At 38.7% G+C, this 13,684-nt stretch overlaps 1 protein-coding gene across 1 annotated transcript in view; it reads left to right on the top strand.

Annotated features, from left to right (window-relative positions):
* The window catches only part of LOC307020564 (GTPase IMAP family member 4-like), a 186,245-nt gene that overhangs the window by 71,054 nt on the left and 101,507 nt on the right, over positions 1-13,684 (top strand). The gene's annotated exons all lie outside the window — the stretch shown is intronic.

Genomic DNA, 13,684 nt, shown 5'->3' with positions numbered 1-13,684 from the left:
ACAGAGTATCTTGATAATAAAACTAAACTAAAAAAGAACACACTGTACCGCGAGTCTTCTGCAACTTTGTGGGTGGATGTACAAGGCAAGGCAAGGCAAGTTTATATATAGCACATTTCAACACAGGCAATTCAAAGTGCTTTACACAAATGCAGGGCCGGCCCTAGACTTTTGGGGGCCCTAAGCGAGCTTTGGCTTGGGGGCCCCCCTCACTCTAGCGTGTTCTCACTACAACACGGAACCAACTTTTGTGTTATGATGTTAGCATAAGCACACATATTGTATAAATAAGCATGTAAACACCGTGGACCTAACCTCCTCTAGGGGGGTCCTCACCTCCTCTAGGGGGGTCCGGGGGCATGTTCCCCGGGGAAGATTTTTTTTTAAATATTGAAGTTAAAAGCATGAATCTGGTGCACTTCGAGAGAAAAATTAAGAGATCTATGGATACATCTCTCAACACCCATATGAAACAGAATTGTAAACAGATTTTTCTTTATGGATATCTTACAAATCACTTAAAGGTGACCTATCATGCAAAATGCACTCTTTTACGTCTTTTCTACATGAACATGTGTCCCCGTTGTTCCAGGGAACTCACCAAGTGTCAGAAAACACAACCCTCTCTATTTTCCTCCATACCCAAATCTCTTAAAAAGGGACTGCAACGGATCTGATACAGACTGATCCAGATTTGAACACTTCTATGACGTCACAGAAGTGGCGCTACGGCTATTGGGCCAACTCCACCAATCAGGAGGAGACAGCCACGGACATTGCCGTTCGAAAGCGCTGGAGACGCTGTAGTACATATGCCAGGCCTGTAGATGGTGCTGTTCTCACAGAATCAGCCCATGCAAAGACAGTGTTAAATTGAGCGAAATGAGGAATGGCTAAAATGCATGATCTGTTTGGTATTTTGAAAAATAAAAAGTATAAATATGCCTTATATAGGTATGGTCCTACACTATATTTTTCAAATATAGCATGATAGGTCCACTTTAAACTGTATTCTTGTTTTGTCATATAGTATTTCATAACTGTTTTTCCTTTATTCTCTCTGGCTGTCCATCTCATAATGTTCACATAGAAACTAGCTGTCAATAGGAATATCATTCAGAAGAATTATAATTTCTTGCAAAAATCTGTCACAAAAAGAGGTTGCACATTTAAATTCAGGTGTTGTTATGGCAACGTCAGTGGCCAAACAGCCACATTTACTGCTGCAAATACGTTCAAAGATGCTGTTGACATGTAAAGCAGTGGCAACTATGCCACCATTTCAGCTGACCTTTTCACATAACATCCATATATTTCAGTGCTAGGTTGATGCTTAGCTAAGCTAACTGTGAAACACGTTAACTGACAGGACTCCGGATCAACTGTGTACTGTAAGGTAGCTTCTAGCTTCATGTCGAACAGTAAGTCAACATTTCCCAGAGAGCTTTCTTTGAAATCACCAGGTAATGCTAAAAAACATTACATTCAGATTGTATGACAACGTCTGTATTTAATATACCTGGCTAGCTATAGCTACTTGCTAACGGTTTAGCTTACCCCCGCGATTCAAAGTAACGTCAACGTAGCTGTAATTTATGCTTTGCTTACATGTTCGCATAACTTGGAAGTTTACTGACATTTACATACCTTGTTTACCTGGCTCAAGTGGTGGCTCTGGGGTTGTTGTGTGAGCCACCACTTGAGAATTGTCATATTTTTTAAGAAAATGTTTTCATATGTCCATCTTCAAAAACTCTGAGTCTGACTGACAGTTTATTTTAAACATTGTCACAGCTCACATGATAGGTACCTGTCAGCCAATAAGACAGATGTTTATTTCCATTCAACTCTCTGGTTGGTCTGGTGTCTTGCCTCTGTTGCATTCACTGAACACGGAAAATTACAATACTGCCGTCCTCTCTTGTGTCATGATGAGGTTCAGGTAAAGCACGGTTAATGTATTATATTATTGACTCAATAATATAATACATGACTTTGAGAGTAGGCAATCTAGGCATATTAACACAATTAATTAAACATACTTATCACGGCGACGATGTACTGAGATTTTTGTATTTTTTAAATTAAAAAAATTAAAAAATGTAATTTTTTTTTTTTTTTGCTAGGGGGCCCCTTAGTGGCTGCGGGGCCCTAAGCGGCCGCTTATGTCGCTTAATGGGTCGGGCCGGCTCTGCACAAATGAAAGACATTAAGAGCATTAAGAAACATATTATGAAAAGGCATTTAAAAACACTAATTTAAAAGCAAAGATAATAAAACATGAATAACACAGGTACATGAATAAAAGTTAGAGTGCAGTCTAAGATGTGAATAGTTCAATTAAAAGAAAAGTCTTCAGCCTGGATTTAAAAGTAGTCAGAGTTACAGCGGACCGGCAGGTTTCTGGGAGTTTGTTCCAGATGTTTGGAGTATAATAACTGAACTCCTCCATGTTTAGTTCTGACCAGTCCCTGCAGACCTGAGAGGCGTTTTCCTTTCTCTAGGTTTTATATACGAGCACGGTTTTATATGCCATCATGTTTAATCATGTCTTATGCCATTTGCCAAGACTTGATAAGTCGCTCATAAAACACAGAAGGTATGGAAACTAAGAAAACCATGTATTTGGTCAATTGTGCAGCTGATATAACACAACACATTTGTTTTATTTCCTTTAAGTGGTGGATAGAGTTGCGGCGGGGGGGGGGTTGAGATGCACAGGCTGCAGTGGAGACGCTGCGCACAGCTGATTGACAGCTGGATCACAAACCATGAAATAAAATAAAGATATCCGATCCAGTCGTCATGACTCCACTCCTGATCCCCCGATAATTTCTTACAGTTTCTCATCATGGGGGGTCCCCAGCTAGAAATGTTTGGTTCTAAAAACATTCTGAGAATGTTACAGTCATTGTTCTAGGAAGGTTTTCAGCAGGAAGTTTTTGTTTGGTTCCCAGAACGTTCTTCTGAAAGGTAGGATAACGTTCTCTAAAAACATTCTTAAAATGTTTTTGATAACATTGTTAGAACATTATGCCCTACTGTTCTTAAAAACATTTTCAGCTGCAAGTTAGATTTTTTATGTTGCCAGAATGTTATTATTTGAGAGAAGGATAACATGGTTTATGTTAAAGAAATTATGCAAATGTTCTATGGTAACAATTTACTAAAATATGTTTACATTATTTGAACATAAAGACATAATATTCCTGTAATTGTTCAACTCAAAATTTCTGGGTAAGTGGACTAACCACTGTGGTCATTAGGATGATTATGGTAGTTTACTTAACTATTGGAATTTGATTATTAACACATGTAAAAGGATGCATGTAACACATGTAAACTTTTAATCATTGCTTTTCAACTTTAATACTTTAATAACTGATAAAAGGCCCTCTCCGCCCACAAAAATTTCAAGCACTCTCTAGTCTCTTCTCAATAACCCAATACACACTATTATCAATCTTTAATTGCAAATAGAACATGATATTCTGTCTTAGTGTGTGGGTGTATCGAATATTTTTCAAGGCAAAGATACGTTAAACCCACTGCAGCCTTGCACTTCGCCAGGAGAGGTCGCTGTAACTGAAGCTTCGAGAAATGAACCTATTTCCGACACAATTGTCCAAGTGGTTCGACGCTTCATTCAAAGTTTCATTTTGCCATCACTATATGCTGGTAAAAAGGTAGAGCGGCACGCAGCAAACCGTTCACGGCAACAATCCGGCAGGGAATGAGTGCAGGCTGAAGGCTTTCATAGTGTGGCTGACGAGCAGGTTGCAGGTGTGGTTGATTGGAGATTGCTCCCAGCCGTGTAGAGCAGACCAGCAGGCAGAGAGAGAGACACACAGTAGAAAGAAACACGTACAAACACTAACAGGGGTTTCAGGGACGGGCAGTGATAGCATAGCCGTGGGAACATGTTTCAAATGGGGGATGCTGTGGGGATGACACCAGGGCCGGTTCTGACCAATTTGCTGCCCGGCAAGATTTTAGCTGGCAATGAAAAACCTCTATGACCAATACACTACAAACAGAGAAACATATTGACATGGTGGACAGCTTATATAAAAAGGCTTCAAATGTATTTAGTATTGCATGAACATGTTTTAATTGGGGGATGGACTTCACATCCTCTAGGGGGGTCCGGGGGACCCCCCCCGCGAAGATTTTTTTTAACATTTTAAAGTAAAATGCTTCAATCTGTTGCACTTTGAACGCCCAATTACTAGAGACTGATCTAGGGGGTACAACTCTAAACACCCATATGAAAAAGATCGGTTTGCATTTTATTTATCAAATAAGTATGTGAACATTACCAATACCCTACCATAGCCAATAACAAATAAATGTAGGCTAACTTGTTTTATTTTTGTGGTTCATTTATATCTTATTTTAACATTTAATATTTATTTATGCATATTTTTAAATCTCTCCAGTTTTAAACAATATGTTTTGTTACTGTATATATAGTATACAACACGCAATACTGTTTTTATTTATCCTAATAACTATAAAGGTGTGCCTCGGAAATATTTGTTGACATCAATTGTGATCAAAACGTTTGAGACCCACTGAGACAACTTAGACTAAAGTGAACTATCTAAACCCTCAGAGTCCTTTACCTCACTGAGCCTCTCAGTCTGACAGGACAGAACTCTCCCTCCACATTATTGTAGAAACAGCTTCTTATATCCGTTAGCGCAGCAGAAGCTAACAACAATCCCCGCCGGTACCGGTGCACCCCCTCTCTCTGTCTATCTATTTATCTCTCTCTTTCTCACTTTAGCTGTGAGCTGTGGGTGCCTGATAAGCCAACATCCCCCACTTTCATCACTTACAGCGCCCATCGTACAGGGCAAATGGAAAATGTAACCGGGGTGAAAAGGGTGTTATCTTTACTTAATTATGAATGTTGTTACATCAAGGCTGAAAATTCGTTTTTTTTGTATTATATTTGTATTTAATCTTGTGGAAGTGCAGATCCCCTGTCCTCCACCAGGGGGTGCTGCAGCACCCTCAGCACCCCTACTTCCCACAGCCCTGAGTCGGTCCGTTGTTCTATATGTCTGTCTTTGGTTTTCTAAGTGTTATTCGATCCATATGACAATAGAGATATGTGCATAAACAACAAAAACACTTGGGGTATAATGGTCGAACAATGTTATCACCAAACATTTTATGAATGTTTTTAGAGAACGTTATCCTACCTTTCAGAAGAACATTCTGGGAACCAAAATAAAACGCCCCGCTGAAAACGTTTTAAGAACAGTAGGGCATAATGTTCCATTAATGTTATCAAAAACATCTTAAGAAGGATATCAACAACATCTTAAGAAGGTTATCACCAAATATTTCAAGAATGTTTTTAAATAACGTTATCCTACCTTTCAGAAGAACATTCTGGGAACCAAAATAAAATGTCCCGATGAAAACATTCCTAGAACAACGAATGGTAACAAACATTTCTAGCTGGGAACTCACACATGCCACCGCAAACATGCAATATCTGCTTACAGCTTATCATGAATTAGGTGCTTGTTTGTTTTTTTCAAAAGGAAAATATGGTGACATCAGATTTTTTTTAAAACATCCTTTTCAAACAAATGCAACACGTTTGTTTTTTAAAGCGCTCTAGAAATAAATCTGACGTTGACCATGACCGTGTTAATATTTGCCATAACAGCAACGTTTTTATAAAAACGAATAACATCCTGAAAACATTTTCAGAATGTTGCTTTGAAAATGTTCTTCATTTGTTATCATGTAACATTGAGGGAACGTTTTATAAAGAACATCTTTAATGTGTTACCCAACAACGTCCAAAACACATCCTTAGAATGTTGCAGGCAAAACGTTCCACCTTTGTTAACATATCACATTAAAGGAGCGTTTTATAAAAAAACTTTCTGTCATCTCAGGCCTTAATAACATCCTCAAAACATCCTCTGAATGTTGCAGTTAAAACGTTATGTCTTAGTTAACCTTAAACCTTATAGGAACATTATTTGAACAAATAAACATCCTAAAAAGGTTCTTTGAACATCAGATTAAAACGTTTCTTTAAAACCTTGTTAGAACCAATAGGTAACGTTAGCCAAAGTTGTGAGAACGTTCCCCCGCTAGCTGGGTCTCCTGTCCCCGGCACAAACACACTGACACACTGCCTGAGGAAGGCTATGTGTATTTGGTCATTAACTTTTTTCGGACCATTTATTTATTTATTTTGGTGACGATCCGACCTTCATGCTGCTACTCTGGTTTGAAGTGCATCCACCAGACATGTGATTTGTCTCCGCCTCCCCTAAAGAACCAAATCTGACACGGTGTGACATTTTTTTTTTTGCTGTTCTGTCAGCATTTCCTGCGATCGTCTTCCAGCAGTCAGTCAAAAGCTGCGCCGCATTTCGAGTTGATTGTGATTTGTAAAGGGAAACCGGCGTAGGACGTGCACACAGTGTTTTATAAATCTGAATATTTGTGTGCGTATTAACTGGCTTTGTCCTACGTACGCCACCTTCCCACGTGAATCCAAAGCTTTATAAATGAGGCCCCGGAACTATTGCCTAAAGTCCGCCCCAGTTGTCTAGTCGGTCTAGTAATATGTTCTGGTCAACAGTGTCAAATGCAGCGCTGAGATCTAATAATACTAAAACGGAAGTTCTACGACTATCTGTGTTTAAGTGGATGTCATTGAAGACCTTTACAAGAGCAGTCTCAGTGCTAGATTGTTTTGAGTAAAGACTTCCACCAAAAACCTTAGATGGTAAAAGAAATGTTTAGAAACGTTGAAGTGTTTACAGAAGGACCAACAATGCAAAATAACATTATGGACAATCGGGATGACAAAGTTAATCATAGCAAACACAAAGAACTTTCTACATGTTGATATGTAGCTTTATTCAAAATGGTTTTAATCTAACCTACAACAGATCTACACAGTCTACACATAACACACAAGCAAATTATTATTTTTGGATAGAGACACCTACAGAAAGTAGCATCAAAATGTAACTGTTGCATTTATTCTGCATTTCACTTTACAATCTTTTACTTGTGTCTTGTTTTTTCTCAGCTCTTCAATGATCGTTGGAACTTGTTGATTCACGCTCTTTATTGTTCTGTTTTTAGCACAGCTTGAATATCCAGTCCACCTGCATGTTCATCGTTCATTTAGATAACTATAAACAACAAACCCGGTTCACCCTCCCATCAGCATTTACAGAAATTACACCTGTTCTTTTAAATGCCGTCATAAGTGCCCATAGAGAGCAGCAGTTTTAGTTGTAGCTCGTAGTGTGTGTTCCCAACGTGATGTGAAATGAATATGTCTACAGATGTTGTACTCTCACAAGTGTAAGCTTTCAAATAATTTCTGAGTTACTGTACTTTTAAATAAAACACTACTAGAATACAGAGTTTCTTAATAATCTTAAAAGCAGCTAAACAAGAACACACTGTACCACGGGCCTTCTGCCAACTCTGTGGGTGGATGTACAAGGCAAGGCAAGTTTATTGATATAGCACCATTTCAACACAAGGCAATTCAAAGTGCTTTACAAAAATGAAAGACATTAAGAGCATTAAGAAACATATTACGAAATGGCATTTAAAAAACAAAAATTCAAAAGCAAAGATAATAAAACATGAATAACACAGGTACATGGATAAAAGTTACAGTGCAGCGTGAGATGTGAATAGTTCAATTAAAAGCAGCGGCAAAAAGAAAAGTCTTCAGCCTGGATTTAAAAGAAGTCAGAGTTGCAGCGGACCGGCAGGTTTCTGGGAGTTTGTTCCAGATATTTGGAGCATAATAACTGAACGCTGCTTCTCCATGTTTAGTTCTGACTCTGGGGACAGAAAGCTGACCAGTCCCTGAAGACCTGAGAGATCTGGATGGTTCATCATTTAGCAGGAGGTCAGAAATGTGTTTTGGTCCTAAAGCATTCAGTGGTTTATAAACAGCAGCAGTATTTTGAAATCTATTCTTTGACACACAGGAAGTCAGTGTAAAGACTTCAGAACAGGAGTGATGTGATCCACTTTCTTAGTGTCAGTGAGGACTCGAGCAGCAGCGTTCTGAATCAGCTGCAGCTTTCTAATAGATGTTTTAGTGAGACCTGTGAAGACACCATTACAGTAGTCCAGTCTACTGAAGATAAAAGCATGGACAAGTTTTTCCAAATCCTGCTGTGACATTAGTCTTTTAATCCTAGATATGTTCTTTAGGTGATAGTAAGCTGATTTAGTAACTGTTTTAATGTGACTGTTGAAACTCAGGTCAGAGTCCATGACTACAACTAGATTTATGGCTTTATCTGTTGTTTTGAACATTGCAGACCGAAGCTCAGCGCTAACTTTTATACGTTCTGCCTTGGCTCCAAAAACCATTACCTCAGTTTTATCTGTGTTTAATTGGAGAAAGTTCTGACACATCCAGTCATTGATTTGTTCAATGCACTTACTCAGTTTTTGAATTGGAGCATAGTCTTCTGGTGAATTGTTTATGTAAATGTATGTGTCATCTGCATAGCTATGGTAACTTATTTTGTTGTTCTTTATTATCTGAGCCAGTGGTAGCATGTAGACGTTAAAGAGAAGAGACCCCAAGATGGAGCCTTGAGGTACCCCACATGTCATATTTGTCAACTCAGATGTGTATTTACTAGAGATGTTAAGATTCACCGATTCGCATCGGTGCACCGGCATAAACGTTCAAGATGCGAGTGCACCGGTTGAAAGAGTGCACATCGGCTACAGTTTGGGTTGAACCGGGTTGAACTCGCGATGCATCGATTGCGTAGCGTCTTTGCATCGGTAAAAAAACGATTCATTCATATAAAATCCCCTTATCTTGTCAACGCTCAGCAGAGACGATCTTTGATATTTGCTTCGCCACTACGGAGAACGAGAGTCTCAGTTATCAACACACACGGAAGTTGAGGAGAAAGAGAAACACAGCGCACCGAAAAATACCTACAAATCAAACGTTTGGCAACACTTCAGATTGTTCAAGAAAGACGGTGTAATAGTCCTTTATGCTATATAGTTGACCGCAGGTCATGGAGAGTAATAAGGTATCCGTAGACCTTTGTATGAGCTATCTTTATTACTTAACAGGTCTACAGCTGTGATACATAGATCCGTCCTAGATGCGGACTTGCATACACACAGTATCACTCCGCAGCCGCACCCCATCAGTAACGTCCTGATGGTATATGTGCGCGGCACTATTACTACAGACGGTCAACTTGAAAAATCACTCGCAAATTGTTAACGATGCCGAGCCGCTTTAAAGTACACAAGTAGTACTTCAGATTTAAATCTTGAAAAAAAAGATAAATAACACAAATTTAAATTGCACCACAAATAATAAATAAACACATTAGCCATATTACCATGGGAAATGGGGACACAGCAAATAAATACTGCCATCACAACGAAGTTAGAGGCCTTCGCATATTTAAAACCAGTGCCAAATATGTAAAATCTGTAAAGTTTTTGTGAAACTACAGAAACAAACTCTCAATGGATCCAATCTGCAGATCACACACATACATTTTACAAAAGATGTAACAAAGATGTTTACACTGCCGACAGTCATTATTTAATGAACACATTTAACGCAGAATGCTTGCTCATTCATTTTGTTCCCCTGGACCACGATGGTTGCCATCGTATGGTCAGATCCTGGGGTGGAAAGGTCACTGATGAAGGTGATATTCATGTCCTTTTGAAGCACATTGAATAATAGGTTAGCGCATAAGAGATTAATGAATTAGCTAATTGCATACTTTTTAAACTGTCACTCTTAGCTAATTCAGAGCCATTATTACCAGCTGCTAAAGCAACGCTGGTATTGTTTTCACCTATTGAGTCTGCATGTGTGTGTTGTCATGGCAATGTGGTCCTGAAGACCCACAGAGGTGCTTTTGAGTGCTTTGCCTAGTGTTTAAATGCATGTTGACAGATGCTGTCAATCACAACCGTGCAAGTTTTAGTTTGTCTTCTCATCTTTTTTGCAGGTTCTATACAATATTTGAACTGGTTAAGTGAAGAGCAGAAGCCACTTTTCAAATTGTACACAATCCTTTTCCCATGCCATTGCTGTCAACACCTATCCATGCTGAACATTGCTAAGATATTATTGATTGGGGTGTGGCCAAAAGTGCAATATGCTTCAAAATGTAACTGACAGAGAGCAGTGCTTTTGTCCTGTGCCCGTGGATTTTATTTTATTTCAAGATTTTGAATGACGTCGCTAAACTCCTTGAAAAGGTCCTCTTCCTTTTCTCCAAGGTACACGACAAGGCAGCGGATGGCTATAGTTCTCTGCGTACTTCAATTGTATTGTGCTATTTTTGAAAAAGGAAAAAAAGAGAAATTACCTAAATGAATATATTCTGAATGGGTGACTGCCAACAACTTGCATTTCAATGACAACTCTAAATAACGATCCTACCTCAAGAAGCATGTCCTTGATCTGCTTCACGAGATTCATTTTCAATAAAAAGCGATATCACAATAGTAACCAAAGTATTTTTACTTTCACAGTAGCCTCTACTACTTTGTTTCCTCTCACAGAACTACTCACAGTTCAAAGGCTGCTAATTTTGGTCAAACAGCAATCTGCCTTGATCTTTTTCGTTTAGCAGCACTTGGCCTAATAAATGGCTGCAGTTGAGCTTTTGACATCAAATCATCTCAATTGTGTCAATACTAATAGTTCTTCTGAAAACACAGCCAAGCAGTTTGAGTCAGGAAGCCATTACACCAATAAAATGATCCAGGAGGCAGAGAGGGCCATAGAAGAGGACAAATGGAGAATCCTTAAAGAGAGAGAAGACGAAATGCACAAAGAGCAGGAGGAAATGGAGAAGAGAATATTGGAACAGTTTGAGAAACAAATGAAGAAAATTAAAGATGACAGAGAGAGGTCGGAAAAGCTACTTCAAACTCTTGAAAGAGAAATAGAGGAGAAAATGACGACTTGGGATCACGGCGAAATGCTCTCCGCAGATCCATTCTCACAGCGTTTATTAACCTTTTTCTTTCTCAATATCAAGCCACACTTATTGTTTTTACTTCTTTATTTAAATTGAATCATTTCGGACTTTTGTTGCCGTAAGTTAGGGGGAGAGTAGGGGCTCAGAATACTGAAATCTCTCTCTGAAATGTAGTAAGTAAAGCCGTAAGACACGGGGAAAGCTGGATAGTTAAAGTTGTGTGTCTGCGTTCAACGGCTTAAACAGATAGTACTTTTTTAGGGCTAAGGGTTGCTTTTAGACACACAAAACGTGGCACATGCATACACTTAGTTACCTGATATGGTTATATTTAGTCAGTTAGGCAAGGTGGCTCGATAGCTCCCTCTACACAACTTTAACAAAGCCCTTGCGCTTCATTTCACCTGTAGATGTACAATATCTATTAGGTATTAACAGGAATTTTTAACTTAATTCCAGTACCTTTTTAATTCCATAACGATGGCAGCCATATTAGACACTCTCCATGAAACAGAAGTTGTTGTAACTTCATTGTACAGTCTCCAAACTACCAATGTTGAGTGCTTGATAAATCATAGAACCACCTAAAGGCAACAGGAAGTCAGCCTCATGTGACAAACATCATGAAAATAACAACGTGTGGTCTACAATTGATGTTTAGTGACATTCTGTTTGTTAATAGTGTTTCCTCTAGCACCACATAGTGGACATATAAAGTAGTGCAAGGTTTGCAATGTCTAACTTCCAGCAAATCACACTCCATGCAACATGTGTGATATTAATACTCTTTGTTTACCACAGAACATAAATCTGGGTTTTGTGGTTTAATGGGTCATTTATCTCAGTGATGTAAGAAACGTGTGGAGTGCATGCATGTCTTTCAGGTAATCACTGTGACTGCACCACAGACAATGATAATTATGTAGAGATTGTGAATAATGTGTTGCTGAGTGATCATGAAATAAAGCTGATAATAAATGAGTAATGCTTTACTGACGTCATTTGAGGTGTATGTGTAAAAAGACAATTAATCCTAAAGAATACAATACAGCTTTATTTATTGAGCTTTAAACCTCCAGGCCAAAGTGCTGTACAGTCAAATAAACAAAACAAAACATACACAAAATAACACAGCACAGCTCACACACCATAAAACAAGTACATGTCAAAACAATAGACAATTTAAAAGCAATAAAAGCAACACTCTAAAATATGTTAATACGCTAAGGCACACATGTTTCAAGCTCAAGGCTCGGGGGCCAAATCAGGCCCGTGGTGGATTTCATTTCGGCCCTCAGAATAATTTCTAATTACTATTAGATCTGGCCCTCCGGTATATTGCACGCACACCTTCACTCCATCCTGAGGGTCTCCTCAGCTCAGAGCCTGAGCCCAAACATTGATGACCTTGATAAAAGCTTGTTTTTACCACAGATTTAATCTGACTCAAGTTTTAGTTCAGGGTCCATTTTAATGCCAAGGTTCGTAATGGTGGAAGAAAAGGTGTAAAATACCCTCACAGTGGGATGAAGAAAGCTTTTCTGATTTCTGATCGTGCAGGAAGAGGTTGCCCAGTAAGAAGGTGTTAACTCTCCATCCTTAAGTTTTGTCACCTATATAAAAATCAGTGAGATAATGTATTCGTCCCAAAGAGGGGAAATTGCATTTGTTACAGCAAGAAAAGAGCCAAAGACAGCTTAATATAAACCAAAATCAACACATCTGGAGATACATGATGTTCACTGGACAGGAAGGGGAGGAAAAACTTGAAATCTGAAAAGTATCTCAACTCAATAAGTATATTTACCTCTAAGATGTAGTGGAACAGAAGGGTAGGCCCGTACAGTACTCTTCAATGGGTTACATTGTTAACCCTTGGTTGTTCAGCCTGATGACTACAGAAAAAAAAAGACTATCCGAGGCACTTTGTCAATATATATAAATCGAGTATCCACAGAATACACAATATGAAATATAAATACTGGATTCAAACTCTCTACAATCGACCAACGTACTACCAAAACAAAAACACATGCACATAGGTTACTATAAGAAGTGTGCAAATGTATTTAGTTTCCTATCCATGTGAAACATTTTTAAGTGAGGGGGGGGGGATCTCACCTCCTTTAGGGGGGTCCGGGGCATGAAATATTTAAGATTTTGAAGATAAACGCATCAAACTGGTCCACTTTGATGGTAAAATTGAGATCTATGGATACATCTCTCAACATAGATGGTTCTGGTCCACTACAGTAGGTGTCGGTAAGGCAAGAAGAGGAGAAGTTCACCCGGAAGTGAGCCTCACGTGTTTCCTTCATTTCTCCATGCTTCTGAATCATGGATTTATAGGAGTTTGTTTGGGCTCCTGGTTATAACTAAAGGCAACTTATACCCTTAAAAGTTTTTTAGGCCCAAAATGCGGTAATTTGTAGAAGTATGAAAGATAAAAACTAAACATGTTGTAAGGACTATTTGTAAAAATTAAATATATCTTATTAAAATAAATGTACAGCTAGAGGCCACTGCTGCACCATTTCAGTTCAGGTTGGATTCAGGCAGTTAAGAAGTCAAACATCCAGGTAAGATTAACATTTAGTTTGATTTTTATTTGCAGTATTTGTGTTCATCATGGTGTCTCTCTCTCTTGCTCCGGTAAAGAAAAAACAAACAAGGTTCCT

This window comes from Notothenia rossii (genome assembly GCF_949606895.1).
Source record: "Notothenia rossii genome assembly, chromosome: 9".
Classification (NCBI taxonomy): domain Eukaryota; kingdom Metazoa; phylum Chordata; class Actinopteri; order Perciformes; family Nototheniidae; genus Notothenia; species Notothenia rossii.
This window is presented reverse-complemented; position numbering and strand designations above follow the sequence as displayed.